The 23,393-nt window shown below is 37.6% G+C and overlaps 1 protein-coding gene across 1 annotated transcript in view; it reads right to left on the bottom strand.

Moving 5' to 3' along the window:
• Window positions 1-23,393, bottom strand: part of LOC144312013 (uncharacterized) — a 53,641-nt gene that overhangs the window by 25,993 nt on the left and 4,255 nt on the right. The window contains exons 2-3 of the mRNA XM_077894333.1: window positions 8,341-8,504; window positions 7,201-7,389 (exon numbers count right to left, since the gene is read on the bottom strand). The gene's annotated coding sequence lies outside the window, so the exon portion shown is untranslated. The remainder of the gene's footprint in view (window positions 1-7,200; window positions 7,390-8,340; window positions 8,505-23,393) is intronic.

Raw genomic sequence — 23,393 nt, 5'->3', positions numbered from 1 at the left:
TCAAGTATATTTACAGCTTCTCTCTTTGCATTTAAATATTTGGTCTATCCAGTATTTATTTGAGTAAATAGTATGAGAGGAGTTGAGCCATTACATGATTTAGTCTATTTTCCCAAGTTGATAAAAGGAATAAAATAATCCGGCATATTGATTTCAGGTGCTCCTTTATTACAGATCAGAAATGTACATTTTGAAAATCCATTTCACACCTCTCTACTTGAAATTTATTTGGCACCCACTTATTTTACTCTTTCTATTAATGTGACTTAATATCTGGCAGGTCAATTTTATATTAGATAATTTTTAAAAATAGAGTTTTTCCTAAATTTTCTTGGCTATTCTGTCTTCTTTATTTGTCTACATTGATATGAGAATTATTTTTTAAAGAAAATGAAAATCTTGCTAGTTTGATCCAAATTTCATCAAATCCCAGGTGAGTTAAATCATTTTGCATGTATTGAATTATATTCCTCAGCAAAATTTGATAATTGTTTCTCTAGAGATTCTTTTTTTTTTTAAGGATTTTTAAAAATTTATTTATTTGTTCCTGAGACACACACAGAGAGAAGCAGAGACACAAGCAGAGGGAGAAGCAGGCTCCCTGCAGGGATCCCGATCTGAGCCTCCATCCCAGGACCCCAGATCACGCCTTGAGCCAAAAGCAGACACTCAAACACTGAGCCACCCAGGCATCCTTATTTCTCTAGAGATTCTAAACAATTCTTGTTTTAGTATTTCTATATATTTTGTAATTTTGATCTTTTTCTCTTTTATAATTGATGGTTAGACTATATTAATATAACATATGGTGGCTTATTTGATTTTTTTGCTGGAATCAGTTGACGCTTCTTTGTGGAAAAAAATTATTCTTTTAACATTTGGAATAAATCTGATTATGTAGGGCAGGATGATATCAACGTAAGTATAGTTATGTATTTAGGCTTTTCTACTTTAAATATATTTATAAATATCAGTATAAAAATCTTAACCATTTAGATTCTATGATTGGTATATAAAAGATAAGTTTTTTAATAGTTCCTATTTTTATTGTACTTACCAATTTTGCTTGATTTCGTAAAAAAAAAAAAAAAAAAAAATTCTTAGTTTGGCAAATCATCACAGGATGCCTGAATTAAAGAACAACAATAGGGGATCCCTGAGTGGCTCAGCGGTTTGGCGCCTGCCTTTGGCCCAGGGCGCGATGCTGAAATCCCAGGATCAAGTCCCGCATCGAGCTCCCGGCATGGAGCCTGCTTCTCCTTCTGCCTGTGTCTCTGCTTCTCTCTCTCTCTCTCTCTATGTCTATCATGAATAAATAAATAAAATCTTAAAAAAAAATAAAAAATTCCTTATTTTTTCAGCCACAAATTTAAGTGATACATGAGGTATATTTGATTTTATTTATTACATTATATTTTGTTCTTTTCATTATTTTGGCTTCTATTTCTTTGTAATTTTTCTTTTTTTTAAGATTTTATTTATTCATATGAGAGAGACAGAGACAGGCAGAGGGAGAAGCAGGCTCCATGTAGGGAGCCTGACGTGGGACTCCATCCTGGGACTCCAGGATCAGGCCTGGGCTGAAGATAGCACTAAACCGCTGAGCCACACAGGCTGCCCCATTTCTCTGTAATTTTTCTATGATATCAACTATGACTACTAGCATTCATATTCTTCTGTTTTTAAAAGTGTTTTATGGCTTTGATTAATAACTATATTTCACATTTTCATAGGTATTTATTATCTGAAGCTACCACTTTAGGATCAAATAAGACAGTTTTCTATCTCAGTGAATTAGATAAATATCAAATCTTTTTTAGTCTATGTTGCATTCATACCATGATTACTTCTTTTTAAAATATTTTGTTTGCATATTACTATTCTCATAAAACTATTACTGTATATTTATTTATATATATAGTAATATATTTGTATATTACTATTCTCATAAAACTTCTATGGAGAAAAATGGTACATATGTCTTCTTTTTGCGGTAATACCTATGATAGTCATCCCATTTTATTTCTATTTTAAATGATGTAATCCACATAGACCACCTTTCTAAGCCTTGCCTTTCTTGTTCTCATCTATAGTCAATAAATCTTCACTTCCTTTTTGGTAAGTTTTTAAAAAATGCTGTATATTAGAACTTCCTGTAGCTTTTATACATTTAAAAATGCAATTAAAACTCTTAAATTTTAGGAGAACCTGGGTGGCTCAGTAGTTGAGGTTTGCCTTTGACTCAAGTCATGATCCCAGGGTCCTGGGATAGAGTCCCCCCCTCAGGTTCCCCATATGGATCCCACTTCTCCCTCTGCCTATGTCTCTGCCTCTCTCTGTGACTCTCATGAATAAATAAATAAAATAAAAATTCTTAAATTTTAATCTGTTTTTAAACTTCATTAAGGTGGCTCCATGGATTTTAAGAAATTGACTCATAGACACCTACAGCTATCATTTTTTTTCTTAGGATTATTCAAAGTATAACATTTCTTTTTTTTCTAATATTTATTTATTTATTTATTTATTTATTTATTTATTTATTTATTCATTCATTCATTCATTCATTCAACCCAATGGGGGACTTGATCCAAGTACCCAGAATTATGCCCTGAGTCTAAGGCAGATACTCAAACATTGAGCTATCCAGGTGTCCCAAAGTATAACATTTCATTAGTGCTCCACTCTCCTTCCATCCCTCCCTTCCTTTATAATATTTCTCCACGTTTTTTTTTTTTTTTTAAGATAGTGAAAGAGAGTGAGTGCACTTTGCAGGGGTAGGGGCAGAGGGAGAAAAAGAATCTTAGGCAAGGTCCATGTCCAGCACGGAGCCCCCATGGGGCTTGATCTCATCACCCTGAGATCATGACCTGATCTAAAACCAAGAGTGTCACATTTAACCGACTGAGCCCCCCCCCACACACCCTGAGGATATTTTAATAATAGACCTGTAAAAGTCTTTATTCCTAAAAGATAGTGTCCCTGGGTTTAGGATTCTAATTCAAAGTCACATCATTCCAATGTCTCTTGGCTGCACCATTATTGCTAAGAAACAAATCGCCACACTAATTGCCCTTCCTGTGTGGGTGATATGGCGACTTTTTACACTCTTCTCTTTAATTGGAGTATCTTCGCATTTCAGCGTTATGTCTCTGGGTATAGATATCTCTTTGTTATTCCTGTTTGGGAATCACAGGACTTCTGAAATGAAGGACCCATGCCTTCCATCAATGCTGGAGCAGTATCAGTTGTTTTATGTTTTGAAAATCTCACCTTCTGAAAAACAGAAGGTTTTTTCTGTCATCCTCTTTTGGCTATAGTATATCTTTTATATGTAAAAATAATTTGGATTTTGTATGAAAATATTTCTGGCTTTCTTCTCTGTTCCAATTTTCCTCTTTTTTACATTTCCTAGCATCTATCTCTATATCACTTATCTTGGGTATTCTATTTCTCAGAGGTGTCATTTGGTTCACTCTCTCCCCAACTGTGGCTTATCTTTGGCTTACCCCACCCACTGATCAATTTTTTTTTTTTAGATTTATTCATTTATTTTAAAGAGAGAGAAAGTGTACATGAACAGGAGGAGGGGCAGAGGGAAAGATGAAGCAGATTCCCCACTGAGCATGGAGCCTGATTCAGGACTCCTCTCTGGCCTGAGATCAGGACCTGAGCCCAAACCGAGTTCAATGCTTAGCCAACTAAGCCACCCAAGTGCCTCTGATTGAGTTTTTTAAATCAATTTTTACATTTTTAATTTCTTAAAGGTCTATTTGTTTTTAATCTAATAAGCTTGGTCACATTAATAGATTTTTATTTCCTCACATGATTCCGATTTTATTTTTTATAGTTTAACAAAAAGAATCACCATTATATTCATTATATATAAATTTCCTTATCTGCAATTATACACTTTTTTGGTTTTGTTGATGACCACTTTTCCCCTTATATATTTAAAGGTTTTTGATTATAAGTTTATGTTTCTTGCCAGTTCATTTAGAATATCTTTTAGGTGTGTTTTTAAAATGCCTCCCGCAAAGATTTCTTTTTAGTTTTCTTTTGCTAATTTCCTTTTTTAAAAAGATTTTATTCATTTATTCATGAGACACACAGAGGGAGGGGGGTAGGCAGAGACACAGGCAGAGGGAGAAGCAGGCTCCATGCAAGGAGCCTGACTTGGGACTCGATCCCGGGACCCCAGGATCACGCCCTGGGCTAAAGGCGGGCACCAAACTCCTGAGCAATCCAGGGATCCCCTCCTTTACTAATTTCCTAAAAGCACTTACCACATGGGGACAATTAGGATATGTATTTTAGTTTGAGGTTTTTCTGGCCACATAGGTAATATGAACTGTCCTAAATCCAAGTAAGAACAGGTTTTCGTTTAGAAGTTTTCAAGTGAAAATTTTTTCCCACTGTATTTAGAGCCAAGGCCAAGATAATTATAGATCCTACGACTGTCCTTTGTAGAGTTCTCTTTCTTTTCTTTTCACCTGGTCAGCTCACTATGAATGTCGACTTTTAGTGGTTCCAGCATTATTGAATGGACCTCCCATTTGCCCTCCCATTCTCCAATTCTTTAGTTCAGTGACACCTAGATTCTGTGTCAATAGAAATGAACAAATTATGTCCTAGTCAAGCAATAGTTCCAAGACTTTCTTGCCCCAATGCATTTGTCACTTATGAAGAATTTCCTTTCTTATATATCAGCTCAGTCACACATGTAGGAAAATATATTTTTATACCTCAACCACTATTTCTAGAGCTGTGTGCCCAGAAATTTCTCTAATCATTTTATCCACAGTATTTGAAAAACAGTAAATCAGTTTAGTTCTTTGCACTCAAAATTATTCATATATTTCTCTTCTTATATTTTTCCTAATCATTTACTTCACATATTCTCAGGGTTTATCAAGGAAGACTCTCATTTAATTGCCATTCAACATGAATTTATAGGGATAAAGTTTGGATAGAAATTTTAAAAATAGGAGTGCCTACATGGTTGAGACCTTTGGTTCAGAGCGTGATTCCAAGGTCCTGATTCAGAGTGTCACCTAGCTTCCTGCTCAGAAGGGAGCCTGCTCCTCCCTCTCCCTCTGCTCCTCCTCTCTCTCTGTTCCTTCCACTTTGCTCCTGCGGTCTCTCAATTTCCTTATCTCAAATAGATACAATCTTAAAAAGAAAAGAAAAGAAGTTCTAAAAATAAATAAGAGTGGTTTTAGCAGGTTTGAAAAAGACAAAGTTTCTTTCTGTCATATAATATGGAATTTCTAAGACAAATATTGTGCTTTAAATATCATTAGAGATCTAAGATCTCTGCACAAGATTTCTACCCCATAGTTCCAGATGGCTGTACTAACTCCAACTATCACATTGGCATTCAACCCAACAGAAAGAGAGAACATTGAGACCCTACCTTTGTTAAGATTTGTCAGAAGTTATACACACTGCTTCTACTTACGTGGCACTCACCTGACTAGAACACTTTTACATTGCAACATTTAGCCTTAAGGTAACTTGGAAAATACCAGCTTTATGCTAGGTAGTTATATGTCCAATTTATATTCTAAGTTCCTATTAGTGAAGAAGGATAACTAGAAACTTGGAAAGAACCATCGGCCTCTGATACAATATATCCATCCAGAAGCACAGACCCTTGCATAGGGGATACACCAATTTTCATCTGTAGGATCAGTCTCTGTCTTTGGGAGGCTGTTCTTTGTCCGTTACCCTTCATGGATGCATCTGAAGATGCTCATCCTATAGCATCCAGAGTTTTTGTGACCTGCAGATTTGGGAGCCCCCTACATTGATTATCCTAAATGATGAGTCATCACAAATTTCTGTAAGCTATTCTCCCAACTTTTCACTCACTTCAATTCTTTTTGAAGCCTATTGATTATTTTGCTTGGTCCAGTGTACAAGAAACCACAGCCAAATATTTTCGTCTAGACATACCTTTTAACCTAAAAGCTAATCTTACACATACTAGATCCTGATCTCTTATTCCATTTTTCTTTCCTTGAAAAAGCTGCATCATATATTTCTAAAATAGCAATTTTGGATAGAAAGACAATACAATCACTTGGTCTTTGCCTTCTAGGAAGTTTGCATAAGGGAAGAGAACTCTTCACCATGGAAGTGCTTGCTGCCAAGGCTGCTCCCACAGAGCCACCACTGGGAAGAAGGAAGGAGCAAAGGAGAATATTTTCCGCTGAAATATTGTACAGACCACCTCCATTTCATTACATCAGATGGGACTCTATGATTCCACACACACCCCCTTTTAACAAAGCCTGTAAAATTTGTTTTTATCTCTGGCTTCCATATGCCAGAAGACTACCGGGGTGGGGGGGGAGGTTCTATTACACTATGTATGAGGAGGAATATATTCCAAGAGCAGTACCTCCCATGATAGGTCTTCTTTGTTTTTAATTCAATTAAGAGCTTGGATTACAGAGCCAATGCCTCAGTTCAAATCCTAGATTTACTACTTTTAGTGAGCTTTGGTAGGTTTGTTTCAAATGAAGATAATACTGCTGCCTATGTCCCAGCATTGTCATATGAATAACATCAAATAAAATCATGTTAGCAGGGTGTCTGGCAGTTAAGTATAGAACTCTATAAATGTTAGATATGATTATACTAAATTATGTTGCTTGTAATAATAATGATAATGATTATTTTGTTTGTCCCATACCCCTTAGATCTGCCCTCGGATTGACAGTGAAATGAAGCTGAAGACCACATTTCCAGTCAATTCTCTGTATCCCTGTGTATTTAATAACTACTCTGTACCAGACACTATTCAAGGCACTGTGTTGAAGCAGTAAATAAACAAAAGTCCTGCCCCACTGGAACTTCTGGCAATCTCCAATGATCCTCATTTCCCACAACATCCCAATGGGATGTATAACATTCCAATCCTCTGGATAGATTGAGTAAATGAAGAACTATAATTTCCTAGCATGAATTGCTCTCAGGGTTTTTCCTGAAGGCACATGCATGCCTTGCCTCAAGAAATTACACTTCCAGAATAAGCCACCAGTTTACTGAGTCTCCACTTAGTTATTTTATGACCCTCTTATTCTTTCCCTGGGCTGAAAAATATTTCCACAGGTAAGGAATATAGGTTGTTGCTCATCCTGTGTAATTAAGCTTGATAACATTTGGTGAAGGAGGTACTCGACATCCTCCTACCTGTTTCAGGTAGACTCTCTTTCATGAAGCAGAGTCAAAGTACGCTATGTACTCCAGTCTTAGAAGATTATTCTCACTCCAGATTTGTCTACCTTATAATTACTGTCAAATCTTCCAAGATTCCTGCTGTAGGTGTTCTGCAGTCTTTACCTTCTGTACTTTGGAATTCTTGTCTCTTGCCTCCTATGCCTTCAGAAGAAATTTAATTAGGATTTTAGAAAGAATTTATGTTGCACTGCTAAGCACACATCATTTAAATCAGATACACTCATCATTTTCAGATATAATCCTAAACATGTTACAATTTTTACTGTTAATCTGACTGGACTTTCTGCCTATAATATTTTTAGCACTTTTTATTTTGCTTTTTAATCTCAGGAAGAGTTCTAACCAGACTTGTGTATATAGCATCCTTAATGTGTATGTAATTTTAGTATCTGGTTAAAATATCTTTATCAGAGTATAATTTTATGTTAAGATTCCTTAATATATCCACCACTTTATATTTACATCATTAAATGTATTAAACATATTAAATCTATTGCAAAAATTACACATAACCTCCAAAAGAAATATTTCTTGAACTTTTATTTTTACAGACTTCAAATGTATTTAAGTATTTTACAATACTTTGTTTGTGGTATGGGTTTTTTGTAATAAAAAAAAGCGTATGAAATATTTATGTGAGGCTAGAGCACATTTTCCAACATCCTTGCAGTTTCCCCTGATTATGTTGTAAACACAAATGTGGCCTGGGAATTCCCTCCCAAGAAAATCCTTTCATGCAAGTCTCCATTCCTTTCTCTTCTCTGAGGCCTTTTCTCAGAGAACTGAGTACTGACATGGAGAATAAGCCTGGGTTTTTAGGTGACTATGCTGAGCAGAGACAGCCTCTTTTTCCCTCTCACCAGTGTTGGAACTTCACACAAACAAGACATAAACTCCTGTTGTATCAACCCATTTAATTTTGTGATTGTTTCTACAGCAGTAAACTTAACCTGACTGATTCAGAAGCTAAATAAAGTGATCATTGAGATCCCTTTTTCTGTTTCTGAGTAAGGGTGAAACAAGTCTCAGTGCTCTGGGAAGGAAATACTGTAGGAAGGAAAGAATGTTATAGTATTGATCTCTCTTTCTCACCTGATTCCATTCCCTTGTGTAGTCTCCCTTTAATTAGGACTTAATTTAAGAAAGAGTTCATAGACATTCAAGTACCACAGGGTACCTTACTTCCTGCTTTCATGTGCTGTGTTCTGAAAGAGCATACTTATGATAGCAACAGATCCTCTCTTTGGGTAGTTCTCCTAGAAAATTAAAAGGCAAAAAGAGTGAAAGAATGAGGTACTATCATTGTCAAACCTCAGAATCAATGATAAAATTGTTCCAGCATCTTGCAAGGGAGAGGCTGACTTCAGCATAAAGCACCAGGATATGGGGACCCAATGATGTACTGAAAAGAAAGCAGAGTACTGTGAAATTCTGTTTGCATGGATACACGTGTGCAGGCTGGCAATGCACTCAAGGAGTGCTTCTCCAACCCTCCCAGCACATAAAGTGGTGAAATTAACGTAGGTTAGATTTATGTCATGATGAAGAGGAACATTCCAGGTGTATCTTTCTGCTCTGTCAGAGCTGTCAATTCATCACTGTGACTGTGGCCCCTGAATTGAAAAGAGGACCCATGGCCCAGACTCTTTGGCTTGAGTCTTCTTTGTTTCTCATTTGGCTAATTCCCTAAACATATAAATAAAATTGTCATGCAATTTATCTTACTTCTCTCATTAGAAGACCCAATTCTCAATTTATTGAATTAGTGGCAACAGTAGGTCAGCAAGAATATCATCCTGATGAAGGAACAGTGCAATGGAGTTTGGAATACCCTTCTTGGGGGCTCAGGTACACTGCTTCCAATGCAGATACATAGACACAGGACTTCCAATGGGGTTGCCTGTACACAGGACTTCCAATGGGATTACATGTTTACATATAAACATAAGCAGTGTTTATGGTTACACTTTTATTTTTATTTTACGCTTTATAACCAAACTCCTTCCATTGGAATGACCAAAAATATACTGACATGGTAATGACTTAGGGATTCACAAAGATGCACTCATATTTCTTTCAGTACTTAGATACTTTCAGATACGAAGGACATAACATTTCCAAGACCTTCCACCCTCAGTCAGTTTATAGGTGATCTCTTGTCTACGTCTGTTCTCAAAATCTCCCCAAGAGACTCAATCTATTTCATAAAAAAAAAAAAAAAAAACCTCATGGCTGACTAAACATCTTTAATCAAAAAGAAAAAAAATAGGATTTTGTCATGTATACTATTTAGGTCCTCATCTCTTTGCTGGAAGGTATATTCTAGCCACAAAATGGTAACAAGGTTGTAAGCAATATCTGAAATCATCATTGTGAGGAAAATTGAAGTATTTTGAGATCTACAGAATATTGTGACAAAATCCCAACTTTTTCAGCATAATTCAACCTCCTTACAAAACTATCAGAGGGTAAAAATAAAACAAAATGAAAACTCTTACTGTGGACTGCTGAGGCTGAATCAGCCAGCCATTTCTCAATCTTAATTATATATGTCCCCAATAATACACCTATCTGAAATTACATATATACATGTACATATATATATATACACATATATATATATATGTTCATAAAATTAGAATGTGCATTAGGGATTCTAACTCTACAATGTGGTGACCACTAGCAATTCATATCCTATATGAATGTTTCTCCAGATCCAAGAGCTGGGCTTACCTTCCTTGTTTATGCCCATAAAACAGCTTAAACAATGGTAAATATTCCTGCAGATACTGTCCTTGCCACATCAGGGAATTGAGGGGTTTTAATGTTGATGAAACTATTTTATTGATAATCCACTGAGCATTTTTCAAAGCTCAATTAAATATTTTAAGTTACCACTCTTGGCCTATAAATACTAGAGACTCAATAGAAGATATTTTGTAGGGCTTATGCTTTCAATGGAGTTATTTATAATACATGTTGTGGTATACAGCAAAGGCAACACTGAAGAATCCATAGAGAATGTACTGGAATATTGTTATGAAAAACAAACAGTGATTTTACCTCCATGCAAAGAGGTTGCTTGAGACAATGATAATATTAGAAATTGTTAACTATATACACAAGGTAATTCAAACATAAGTAATGTGGCCCCAGACTCGGAAAAGAAACATTGGCTAATATCAGGAAGTCTGGCTATTTTCCTGGCCATGAGATTGACTAAGACAGCCAGTTAATTGTGCCTGCAGAAGGTACATCAATTAGATTTTACTGGTAGATATAAGATTATTGCAATCCTGAATAATCATTGCATACCCATACATACTGGGGAATTTCACCTCTATTGTTGGAGATGGGGCTGGTTCATGCCTCACCAGCTGTAATAATAGTCTAATGAAAGCCATAAAAATGGGATATAGTTCTGAGCTAGATCCAAAGTATATCTGCACTCCTCAGGATAGAATTATCCAGTTGCTTGATCACAATTTTATGTATATGTGCTTATGATTATTTTAGAACTCTCTGAATGTTTTAAAAAATCTCAAACTCAAAAAGACTATTGGAGTAACCATGGCAAATTAACTATTAGACGTTATTTTCCTTAATACATACAAGTACTCAATTTGTTGGAATCATCATGAAGGAATTTTGCAAAACATTAGAAATCAATGAAAAATTTTATTGCCTCCATCTTCCACATTTTCAGGAAAAAATAGAGCATACAAATAATACTATGAACTCAAATTGGCCCAGCTCTCAGAAAATCTTGAAAATCTTCCTTTGCCCAGGAGTTTTGACCTTAATATGTTAGTTATTGCCAGATTTCATGCACTAATCTCTATAAAATAATAATGGGAAGACCTATGGTCTAACAATAGCAGTACTCATCACACAGTACACATTCTGCCTTGACGTTTAAAAATCTGGCTATGTATTCTTTTTACAGACTAGATCAATATTCTAATCTTTATCATCTACAGATATAAAGTTCCTTTCTTTAGCACCTATCTTCAGAATGTCCCCAAAGGATACTGACAAGACTGACAAGTCCTCCTGACAACCAATAGGGTAGCTAATTACAAGGTGAAATTACAAACATAGACACAGATTAGCAGAAGAGAATAGAAATCCCAGAAATAAACCTCTGATGATATGGTCAATTAATCTTCAAACTTTTAAAAAAGACACAAATGCAATGGGAAGAAGGTAATCTTTTCAATAAAAGGTGTTGGGGAAATTGGACACCTGCATGCAAAAGAATGAAATTGAACCACTTTCTTACACCATACACAAGAATAAACTCAAAATGAATCAAGAATGTAAATGTGAGACCTGAATCCATAAAAATCCTAGTAGAGAGCACATGCAGTAATGTCTGACATCAGCCATAACAACGTCTTTGTAGATGTACCTCCTGAAGCAAGGAAAATAAAAACATAAACTCTTGGGATCAGATCAATATAAAAAGCTTCTGCACAGCAAAGGAAATAACCAACAAAACTAAAAGACAATCTATTGAATGGGAGAAGATATTTGCAAATGGCATATCCAAAAAAACAGGGCTAGTACCTGAAATATATAAAAAACGTATACAATTCAACACATAAGAAATGAATAATCCAATTAAAAATGGGCAGAAGACATGAATAGGTATTTCTCCAAAGAACACATACAGATGGCCAGCAGACATATGAAAAGATGCTCAACATCACCCATCCTCGGGAAAAATCAAAAAAAAAAAAAAACAAAAAAAAAAAAACAAAGAGATATCACCTCACACCTGTCAGATGGCTAAAATAAAAAACACAAGAAGCAACAAATGTTGGTGAGGATATGGAGAAAAAGGAAGCTTTATGTTCTTTTGGTGGGAAGACAAACTGGTGCGGCTACTGTGGAAGACACGGTGGAGATTCCTCAGAAAGTTAAAAATGAAACTACTCTATGATCCAGCAATTGCTCTACTGGGTATTTACCCAAAGAATACAAAAACACTAATTCAAAAGGATATATGTACATCTGTATTAGGTCTTCATCTAGTTTTAGTTAACTTTTGTATATGACGTGAGGTAAGGTTCCAACCCTTTTCTTTTGCATGTGATAGTCAGTGAATTTCCCAGCATTATTTGTTGGAAATCTATTCTTTCCTCCAATGAATGGTTTTTAGCATATTTGCAGAAAATAAATGAACCATAAATGTATGAATTTACTTCTGAACTCTTTATTCTCCTCTATCATACAAAATGTGTTGAATGAGCCAAGTAGAAAACAATCAGATAAAATCTTACAGGTCTTTACCAGTGGGGCCACTTTGCTTTGAGTGAAATGGATCTCATTGCAAGAGTTTCATCAGAGAAGTGTCATGATCTGACTTATGTTTCAAGAAGACCATCTCCATTTATATTGAAAATAGGGTGCTCAGTAGGTTAAGCAGCTGACTTTTGATTTCAGCCCAGATCATAATCTCAGAGTCCTGGGATCCAGTCCTGGGTCAGGCTCTATACTCAGCAGGAATCTACTAGAGGATTCCCTCTCTTTCCCTCTCCTCTGACTCTCCTCACTGCTTGTGCTCTCTCTCTATCATAAATACATACATACATACACACATACATAAATCTTTAACAAAAGAAAAGAAAATAGTCAACAGAGTCAAGGATGGAAGCAGAGAAATGAATTAAGGGATTACTGCAGTAATCTAAGAGAATAAAGATGGTAGTTCAGATCAGGGTGGTACCTGGTAGTGGGAATCTGAATACATTTTGAATATAAAACTTAATCCATTTTCTATAGGATTAGAAAGAAAAAGTGGTGTCAAAGATAACTTTCAGGGGTTCCTGGGTATTTCAATTAGTTAAGTGTCTGCCTTTGGCTCAGGTCATGATCTTGGGGTCCTGGGATTGAGCCCCTCATCAGATTCCCGGCTGAGCAAGGAGTCTCCTTCTCCCTCTCCCTCTTTCCCTGTGTGCACACTTTCTCTATTTCAAATGAATAAATAAATAAATAAATAAATAAATAAATAAATAAATAAAATCTTAAAAAAAAAAAGATAACTTCAGATTTTTAACCTGAGCAATTAGTGGGATAGAGTTGCCTTTAAATGATATGGAAGAAGTATAGATAATGGATTGGTGCAGGATATAGGATTGGTGCAGATTAAAAGAATTATCTACTGTTCACCACTAAATCTGTTATATTAGAATATATGTTAGACATCCAAGACCAGATACTGAATTATATATATGAGTGTGCAGTTCAGAAAAAATTTTAGTGTAGGCATATTAATTTGGGAGTTGTCTATGTTTTCCTTAGGTTTTTTCTATCATCTATCTATCTATCTATCTATCTATCTATCTATCATCATCATCTATCTATTTATCATTCACCATCTATATCTGCTGTGGAGTGAATTTTTGTGTCCCCCCAGAATTCATACATTGAAACCCTAATCCTCAATGTAATGATATTTGGAGATGGTACTCTGGGATGTCCTTAGATTGTAAAAGAAGAGCAGTTATGATAGAATTAATTATTTTTTTAAAAAGATATTATTTATTTATCCAAGAAATAGAGCTCACACAGGGGGAGAGGAAGAGGGAGAAGCAGAAGTCCCACTGAGCAGAGAACCCAACTTGGGATTCAATCCTAGGACTCTGAAATCATGACCAGAGCCAAAGGCAGTTGCTTAACTGACTGAGCCACCCACATGCCCTGAATTAGTGCTCTTAGAAGAAGAAACATGAGCAAGCTTGCTTTTCTTTTCTCCCTCTCTTATCATATGAGAATACAACAAGAAAGCTCCCATCTTTAAACCAGGTACAGAATAAGCCTTGGTCCTAGATTTCTCAGCCTTCAGAACTTCAAGAAATAAATTTCTGTTATTTAAGTCATCCAATTGATGCTATTTTTATTATAGCTTCTCAAACAGACTAAGATACTGTCTGTCTCTCAATTATCTGTGATTTTGATATAGAGATATATTTCTTCAGCTGAAATCAACTCTCCTGAAAATTTATTGCAAGGAACCAATTGAAGTTGGGATACCATTTGCCAGAAGTCATCTGATAAGTCAAAGAACGGCTAAAACTGTAGTGAAGAATCCTGAATTTCCCTTATTTTATTAAGTATTGTCTTCAGTTACCAAGCACATAAAACTATGCACACATGGACACACATACATAAACACACACACAAGGAACAAAGGTAGTGAGATTAAGTAGAGAATGAAATAGTTCAGCTTTACTGTCAACTAGAGAGACTCATATGTACTCTGATCCTAATCCTAAGTAACATAATGACCACTATCTACCAAGTACAATAAAATAAAAAAGCCAGCAATAATGATCTGCACAAGTAATATGAGGTAATGAGGTACAGGAGGACTATTGATCCAAACCCATGTATCCTCATATTTTCAAGATTTTTCTCATCAAAATTGTAAGATGCTTTATGTTGTCCAGATTGTCTTAGTACCCTATATATATTTTTAAGATTTTATTCATTTATTCATGAGAGACACAGAGAGGGAGAAGCAGAGACACAGGCAGAGAGCAAGCTCCATGCAAGGAGCCCGATGCAGGACTTGATCCCAGGACCCTGGGATCACACTCTTAGCCAAAAGCAGAGGCTCAACCACTGAGCCACCCAGGCATCCCTCTTAGACACCATATCTAAAGTATTGTTAACATCACAAGTTTCATCACAACTATAAATATACATATATAGTTAAGTGAATGTCTGAGAAGGGCTAACAGCAAGTCTAAATGCTTTTTCTTTGGACAGAATGACCTCAGACTTACCTCTACTAGCACCATTTCCCCAAAAACTTAATGGTTTAAGGTAACTGTGGCATATAAGCTCTGTTACCAAACAGTGATGTTTATTGCAAAAAAAAAAAAAAAAATTTATATTTTATGAACTGCATTTGAGTTTGCAGGCCTTAAGTATTGTAAGGATTCCTCTTGAAGACAATACCCCTGAAGCTGTCAGGTATGTTGGGATCCCTGTTCTGTATTTTTGCAAAAAAACTAACGTGAACTTGGTGCCAGATTGTGGCCCATGCTCATATGAATGAAAATGGCAATCCAAACATGAAAGTACCCTCAATTTATGTGGAGTATATGTGACAGTCATTTTTAAAACTTATACTGTCATCATTTATAAGAGCAAATGATGCAGATAGTTTAAATATTTCACCAACATGTCCAGTAAAAATTTAGCCATATCTTCATATTCTGGGCAATGACATTTCTATGTTTACTTATATTTTCAAATGCCTATTCCTGCTAAGGATATAAAATTTCTTTGAAACTAAATTAAAAAAAAATTATTACAAATACTCCATTATTTAAGAATAAGTATCTTCATGTTATTTTTACTTAATAATATAACATTTTAAAACACTTGCTTGAAATTCTAGTCTTTTTATTCATAAAATTTTTATTAAAGCTAATTTCCCTATTTATCACAATTTTAATTACAGTGTGCTTTATAAATAGACTTTATGTTGTGTTCTTTCAAAAGATGGGCGGGGCAAGCTGGCAGAGGACTGGGTCCCCGGTCACCTGGCCCCACCAACTTACCTAGATTACTTTCAAACCATCCTGAAAACCTATTAATTTGACCTGAGATTTAAAGAGAGAACAGCTGGAACGCTAAAGAGAGAAGGGTTTTCGCCTCCAACAAGGTAGGAAGGCGGGAAAAAACAGTTAAAAAGAATCGAGCGGGGAGGGGCCCCCAGGCTCCGGGGTCACCACCAGAGGAGGGCGCCCGGGGAGAGCGCCCACCCCGCGGCCGGAGTAAAGGGCCGGAGCGCCCGGCGGGGCCTGGGGAGGAGCCGGGGTCGGGGGCTCCCTCCGGGCGGGGCTGCACCTGCTGCCTCGGAGGCGGCGGCCCCGGGAGCGACCCCAGCAGCGCAGGCCCGGAGCCCAGGGCGCCCGGCGGACGCAGCCCAGGACCCCGCGCTCCCCACCCCTCCTGGGACAGGCGGAGGCGGGAGGGCCCAGGACAGTGAGGACGCTGTGCAGGTCAGCGACCCCGGAGCACCTGGCCCGGTGCAGACTGCGACGCTCTATCATTCTTTCAAAAGACGAATACATTGCCCTTAAGTACATCAAAGTTTTCTTTACTTACGTACTTCTTCTATCTTCAGAAATGTCCATGTTGAACCAAGAATGTTTACCCTGAGGCTGATGACATCTAGCAGAACTACCCGACCTGTGCAATATAAAAATGCAGGCACAGAGGACCTGGGGGGCCCGGTCAGTTAAGCATCTGACTCTTGGTTTCAGTTCAGATCATGATCCCAGGGGCGTGACATAGAGCCCTGTCTGGGGTTCCACAGTGAGAATGGAGTCTCCTTGGGATTCTAGTCTCTCTTTCCCTCAACCCTTCCCCACCCCTGCCCACACGTACTCTTTTGAAAAAAAATAAACATTTAAAAAAATGCAAGCCCACATTTTCCACAGAGGCCAGAAATTTTGCTTATGATTTGAAATTTCCTAGTCATTAAACATTAGCAACTATGATAGAACCCATTTAACATTCACAGTGCTCCTCATCCTCTTACATTACTGTGATGCTCCCTCTCCACTTTGCTAAGCTAGGCTCCTGGTCATCCAGCTCCTGGCCTCCCTACAAATAGATATGCTACAAGTTCAAGCCAAAGGCATATGAGTGGAAGTGACTGCCCACTTTAGACTTAACCCTAAAACATCTTTAAATTTTATTCTTCCTCCATTTCCTCTTACCAATGCTAGATCACACATGTGGTTGTACCCAGATTCCAGTGTATAAATTAGGGAAAGGAAGAGTTAAAAGGACTGAAGGAAGCTGTGTATCTGAATGCTAGACGTTCTGCCAATTTGTACTACTGACTCTGAACTGAATATGGGAAATATTTCAATCTCATGCAAGCCAGCTTATTCTGAGAACTCTATATTACTATATCAAACAATGACCTTAAGCAACACTGTTACTTCATTCAGTATATAATTTTAGAAGTTTCTGAAGGAAAAAATGGAAAAAACATCTGTTGGCTTAGAAATTGAGGCCATAGGGCCAACATTGCCAGTCTAGCCCTTACCTCCTACACCAGCTGTATCTTCTCCTTGCTGGAATCATAACAAAATACTTGTGCACCAATCTGGGGTTTTAAAATGTTATTTTCTCTACCTGAAATGTGTTTTATCACTTTCTGTCTAATGAAGGCCTATTTATCATTTAAGATACACCATTGACATCTACTATATTGTCAGCCTATCCTTTGAAGTAATGAAGTGATTTAAATGATAAAAAATAAGATGAGACCAAGTAGGATTTATTCCCGGGACACAAGGCTGGTTCAACACTAAAAACAATCAATGTGATTCATCATATCAGCAAGAGAAAAAACAAGAACCATATGATCCTCTCATTAGATGCAGAGAAAGCATTTGACAAAATACAGCATCCATTCCTGATCAAAACTCTTCAGAGTGTAGGGATAGAGGGAACATTCCTCGACATCTTAAAAGCCATCTACGAAAAGCCCACAGCAAATATCATTCTCAATGGGGAAGCACTGGGAGCCTTTCCCCTAAGATCAGGAACAAGACAGGGATGTCCCCTCTCACCACTGCTATTCAACATAGTACTGGAAGTCCTAGCCTCAGCAATCAGACAACAAAAAGACATTAAAGGCATTCAAATTGGCAAAGAAGAAGTCAAACTCTCCCTCTTCGCCGATGACATGATACTCTACATAGAAAACCCAAAAGCCTCCACCCCAAGATTGCTAGAACTCATACAGCAATTTGGTAGCATGGCAGGATACAAAATCAATGCCCAGAAATCAGTGGCATTTCTATACACTAACAATGAGACTGAAGAAAGAGAAATTAAGGAGTCAATCCCATTTACAATTGCACCCAAAAGCATAAGATACCTAGGAATAAACCTAACCAAAGAGGTAAAGGATCTATACCCTAAAAACTATAGAACACTTCTGAAAGAAATTGAGGAAGACACAAAGAGATGGAAAAATATTCCATGCTCATGGATTGGCAGAATTAATATTGTGAAAATGTCAATGTTACCCAGGGCAATTTACATGTTTAATGCAATCCCTATCAAAATACCATGGACATTCTTCAGAGAGTTGGCACAAGTTATTTTGAGATTTGTGTGGAATCAGAAAAGACCCCGAATAGCCAGGGGAATTTTTAAAAAGAAAACCAGAGCTGGGGGCATGACGATGCCAGATTTCAGGTTGTACTACAAAGCTGTGGTCATCAGGACAGTGTGGTACTGGCACAAAAACAGACACATAGATCAATGGAACAAAATAGAGAACCCAGAAATGGGCCCTCAACTCTATGATCAACTAATATTCGACAAACCAAGAAAGACTATCCACTGGAAAAAGGACAATCTCTTCAATAAATGGTGCTGGGAAAAATGGACATCCACATGCAGAAGAATGAAACTGAACCATTATCTTATACCAGACACAAAGATAAACTCAAAATGGATGAAAGATCTAAATGTGAGACAAGAATCCATCAAAGTCCTAGAGGAGAACACAGGCAACACCCTTTTTGAACTCAGCCACATTAACTTCTTGCAAGATACATCCACGAAGGCAAAAGAAAAAAAAAAAAAAAGGAACTATTGGGACTTCGCCAAGATAAGAAGCTTTTGCACAGCAAAGGAAACAGTCAACAAAACTAAAAGACAACCTACAGAATGGGAGAAGATATTTGCAAATGGCCTATCAGATAAAGGGCTAGTTTCCAAGCTCTATAAAGAACTTCTTAAACTCAACACCAAAGAAACAAACAATCCAATCATGAAATGGGCAAAAGACATGAAGAGAAATCTCACAGAGGAAGACATAGACATGGCCAACATGCACATAAGAAAATGCTCCGCATCACTTGCCATCAGGGAAATACAAATCAAAACTACAATGAGATACCACCTCACAGCAGTGAGAATGGGGAAAATTAACAAGGCAGGAAACCACAAATGTTGGAGAGGATGCAGAGAAAAGGGAACCCTCTTACACTGTTGGTGGGAATGTGAACTGGTGCAGCCACTCTGGAAAACTGTGTGAAGGTTCCTCAAAGAGTGAAAAATAGACCTGCCCTACGACCCAGCAATTGCACTGTTGGGGATTTACCCCAAAGATACAGATGCAATGAAACGCCGGGACACCTGCACCCCGATGTTTCTAGCAGCAATGTCCACAATAGCCAAACTGTGGAAGGAGCCTTGGTGTCCATCGAAAGATGAATGGATAAAGAAGATGTGGTTTATGTATACAATGGAATATTACTCAGCCATTAGAAATGACAAATACCCACCATTTGCTTCGACATGGATTGAACTGGAGGGTGTTATGCTGAGTGAAATAAGTCAGTTGGAGAAGGACAAACATTATATGGTCTCATTCATTTGGGGAATATAAATAGTGAAAGGGAATAGAGGGGAAGGGAGAAGAAATGGGTAGGAAATATCAGAAAGGGAGACAGAACATGAGAGACTCCTAACTGCGAAATGAACTAGGGGTGGTGGAAGGGGAGGAGGGCAGGGGGTGGGGGTGAATGGGTGACGGGCATTGAGGGGGGCACTTGACAGGATGAACACTGGGTGTTATTCTGTATGTTGGCAAATTGAACAGCAATAAAAATAAATTTATTATTAAAAAAATAATAAGATGATAGATTTTAAGACTATCACAAATTTATTAACTCAGTAAACATTTATTTAGCATGCAGTGTCACCCCTGGACAGTGAGAACGATGACCCAGAGGATATGATCAGCAGCCCAGATGCCCCCTGAAGACCCCCCTTCCTATCGCCTCTTTTGTGCTTTGTTATATTCCATTTATACATATACCACAACTTCCTTCATGATGATAATATTGACTTGTTCCGATGTTTTCCTTCCTTTGGAGTCTGAGGATAGACTCTAAGCCTTATTTAGGTTTGTTTTTCATTTTAGGTTTATCCCCCAGGAAACAGACACCGAAGCAAAGATATGCTGGTAGAAGGTTTGTTGGAGAATATTGTGGAACAAGTTCTCTAAGGGAATGTGGAAAGTAGAATGGGGCAGAGTGAGAAGTTAGATTGCATGGCAGTTGTACAGAGGTGAAGATGGATGCTTCATTGAACTCTGGGGCTAGGTTGATGCTTCAGAGTTGGCTTACATCACGGACCTCTTAGACTTCTACTGAACAAACAATGGGTTGGAGGGATGCCTGGATGGCTCAGTGGTTGAGCATCTGCCTTCGGCTCAGGTCCTGATTCTCAGATACAGAATCAAGTCCCACATCCAGCTCCTTGTAGGGGCCTGCTTCTCCCTCTGCCTATCTCTCTCTGTCTCTCTCTGTCTCTCTCTCTCTCTCTCTGTCTCTCTCTCTGTGTGTCTTTTATGCATAAGTAAATAAAATATTAAAAAAAAAAAAACATTGGGTTGGAGCTATCACCAGGGAAAGAAGTTTGAGTAAAGCAGTACCCTTCCACTGAGGCAATTCCCTGGGGACAGACTCATCTGTGAGCTGCCAACAGCCAACTTCCTCAGCAAATAGAGGAAATGAGTGTGTGGTCCCAAGGGGAAGCCAAGCAGAGGAACACAGAGTCCGCCTCAGCATCATTCATGACAGTGGATGCTAAATATGTTTATTGAAGTAATAATGTTGAGGTAGTCTTAAAATGCATCATTTCATCTTTGTGAAATGATTCATATGGTCCTGTTTAGCACAGTTTCTCAATCATTTGTGCTGTGACATATGGACTACAAGTATCCATTCATTGATTCCCTCAGGCATCAGGGCAGCTGGCCAGGAGCCCTGGATCAGAGCTATGATTCAGTAGACATTGGGCTGTGAGCAACCCCCTCCACCAGCCATATTCAGTGGACTTTAAAATATTTCATTTTCTGTGTGTTTCATTACATGGAAAAGGTTGAGAAGCACAGGGGCACTGGAAATAAAAGTAAAGAAAATATCCCAAGGACTCTTCAAGGCATAAGACTATATAATTTCACTCACAGAAAATGACAGGATATACGCACTTTACTTTTACTAATGGAAAACCATGACTTATGTTTGAAAGAAAAAGAAATGAGGTGATTCTCCATAAAGCTTAAATTACAGCAATCCTCTTCCAATTGAAATGCAAGGCATATCCAGCATCTTTTATCCAAAGAGCTCCATCTGGCTTAGGGGTTTTTATTTCTGCAAGTCAGTAGGCCGGAAGGGACTCTTTGTGACTCCTGTACTGGAGCACAGCGGAGAGATAGATAAAACTTAGACAAATTCATTTTCATAATCCATAGTTGAAAACTAAGAGAAATCCAGGGAGACACTCAATTATGATGAGTTAATATGCTTTCAAATCATTTCTGAAATTGATTCATTTAAACTGTATTAAAATAACTAAGTTACAGTTCAGAGAACATCCTTCATTTTTGACAACTTAAGAGAAAATATAAAGGAATCATGTATTTACCTTCCCTAATGACTAGCCTCATAATTTGCTGTGTAATTACAACCACTTCTTAACCTGTCTGTATTTACCTCTCAGGGTTCTATGTGCTTTAAGAAGATATTCTTTATAACTGAAAGGAATGTCTCTAGGGTGAACATTTACAATTTCTGTTAACCATAAACCATCCATTCAAGTTTAGGATGAGCCTACAACTCTGTGTTACCAGGGATGCTGTCCTGGAATCTATTACCCAGAATTGTGACTCTATGTGAGCTCAAGACTAGACAACGAGACTGGAAGGTCAATATCTACCTTCAACATTCAGTTATCTGCACTGTATGCCTCAGAGTGTGTTATGATAGTTCTACACAGATGTTCCGATGTTGAAAGACCTTTGTCACCCATGTCTGTTTGAAATCTAAAAATGAGAGCATAAGAGGTTCAAGAAAGGGAACTTGGTACCACATCATACTCAAGCAAATCTGATGCAGAAATGATGACGACTATGTGACACCTGTTTGGCGCTGCTTCAGAGTTTCATTTTGTGTGTTTTTGGAGCCCTTGATGCTTGGCTCATCTCTAACTGCTGATGAGGAGAGCTACTCCTCATGCATGCTGTCAGGCACAAACTGGAACTCTCCATGAGCAAACATTGACCAATCCCTCTCCATTTTCCCTTTTATGTCCATTTCAGAGCATGGGGTTTTCTCTATAGCTGATCTGTTGATGTTGTGAGTAACAGGAAAAGCTTGTGTCTCTCCAGGAAGCAAGGACTTCTGATTAATGCTCATGCCTTTATTTCTCACTCTTCCTTGCCCTGTTTTGGTTTTTTTTTCTTTTGTTGTTTTTTGTTTTGTTTTGGTTTGTTTGTTTGTTTGTTTTTTCCTGCTCTGGCATTTCTCAATAAAGTGTCAGTACAAAAAAAAGAACGTCCATTATTAAAATAGAACAAACGTAGACTAAATTATTATACTTTAGTCAGATTACTTCAGAATACCTTCTTTTTAAAAAAGCAGAGGAATAAGAGGTAATCCATTGGGCTAGTAGCCAAACCTGCATATCTAAGAGTATTCACCCAAAAATGAAGTAATTAGACTTGATGATCTCTCAATCTCTTCCAGCATCCATCTTTTAACTAAAATGTGACCAAATTGAAGATTTGGGACAACTATTCTCAGAACTTGAATTTAAAGAATGCTTTAAAAATTGTATTTTCAGGCAGCCCAGGTGGCTCAGCGGTTTAGCGCAGCCTTCAGCCCAGGGTGTGATCCTGGGGACCTGGGATCGAGTCCCACGTTGGGCTCCCTGCATGGAGCCTGCTTCTCCTTCTGCCTGTGATTCTGCCATTCTCTCTCTCTCTCTCTGTGTGTGTGTGTGTGTGTGTTTCTCATTAATAAATGAATAAATTTTTTTTAAAAAATAGCAAAGTCAATTTTGAAGCTGATGAATGTGGATGGTTTATCTCATAAAGTATCAAGCTTTATGTAATGTTATGGCCATGCAAAGTAAACAGGGCCCCCCGAATATCTTTCCCAGAGATTGGGATATGTGAAAGGAGAGGAAACTGAGTTTAGAAACTCTCAGGTATACCCCAGTGGCACCAAGAGAAGGAAGCTAGGGCGTATCCTGGATTGACATTCAAAGATGGGGGAGTCCACTAGCACATGGATGCCTTGAAT

This window comes from Canis aureus, chromosome 4 (genome assembly GCF_053574225.1).
Source record: "Canis aureus isolate CA01 chromosome 4, VMU_Caureus_v.1.0, whole genome shotgun sequence".
NCBI classification, from domain to species: domain Eukaryota; kingdom Metazoa; phylum Chordata; class Mammalia; order Carnivora; family Canidae; genus Canis; species Canis aureus.
Note: the sequence above shows the minus strand (reverse complement) of the source record. Positions and strands in the feature narration are given on the sequence as shown.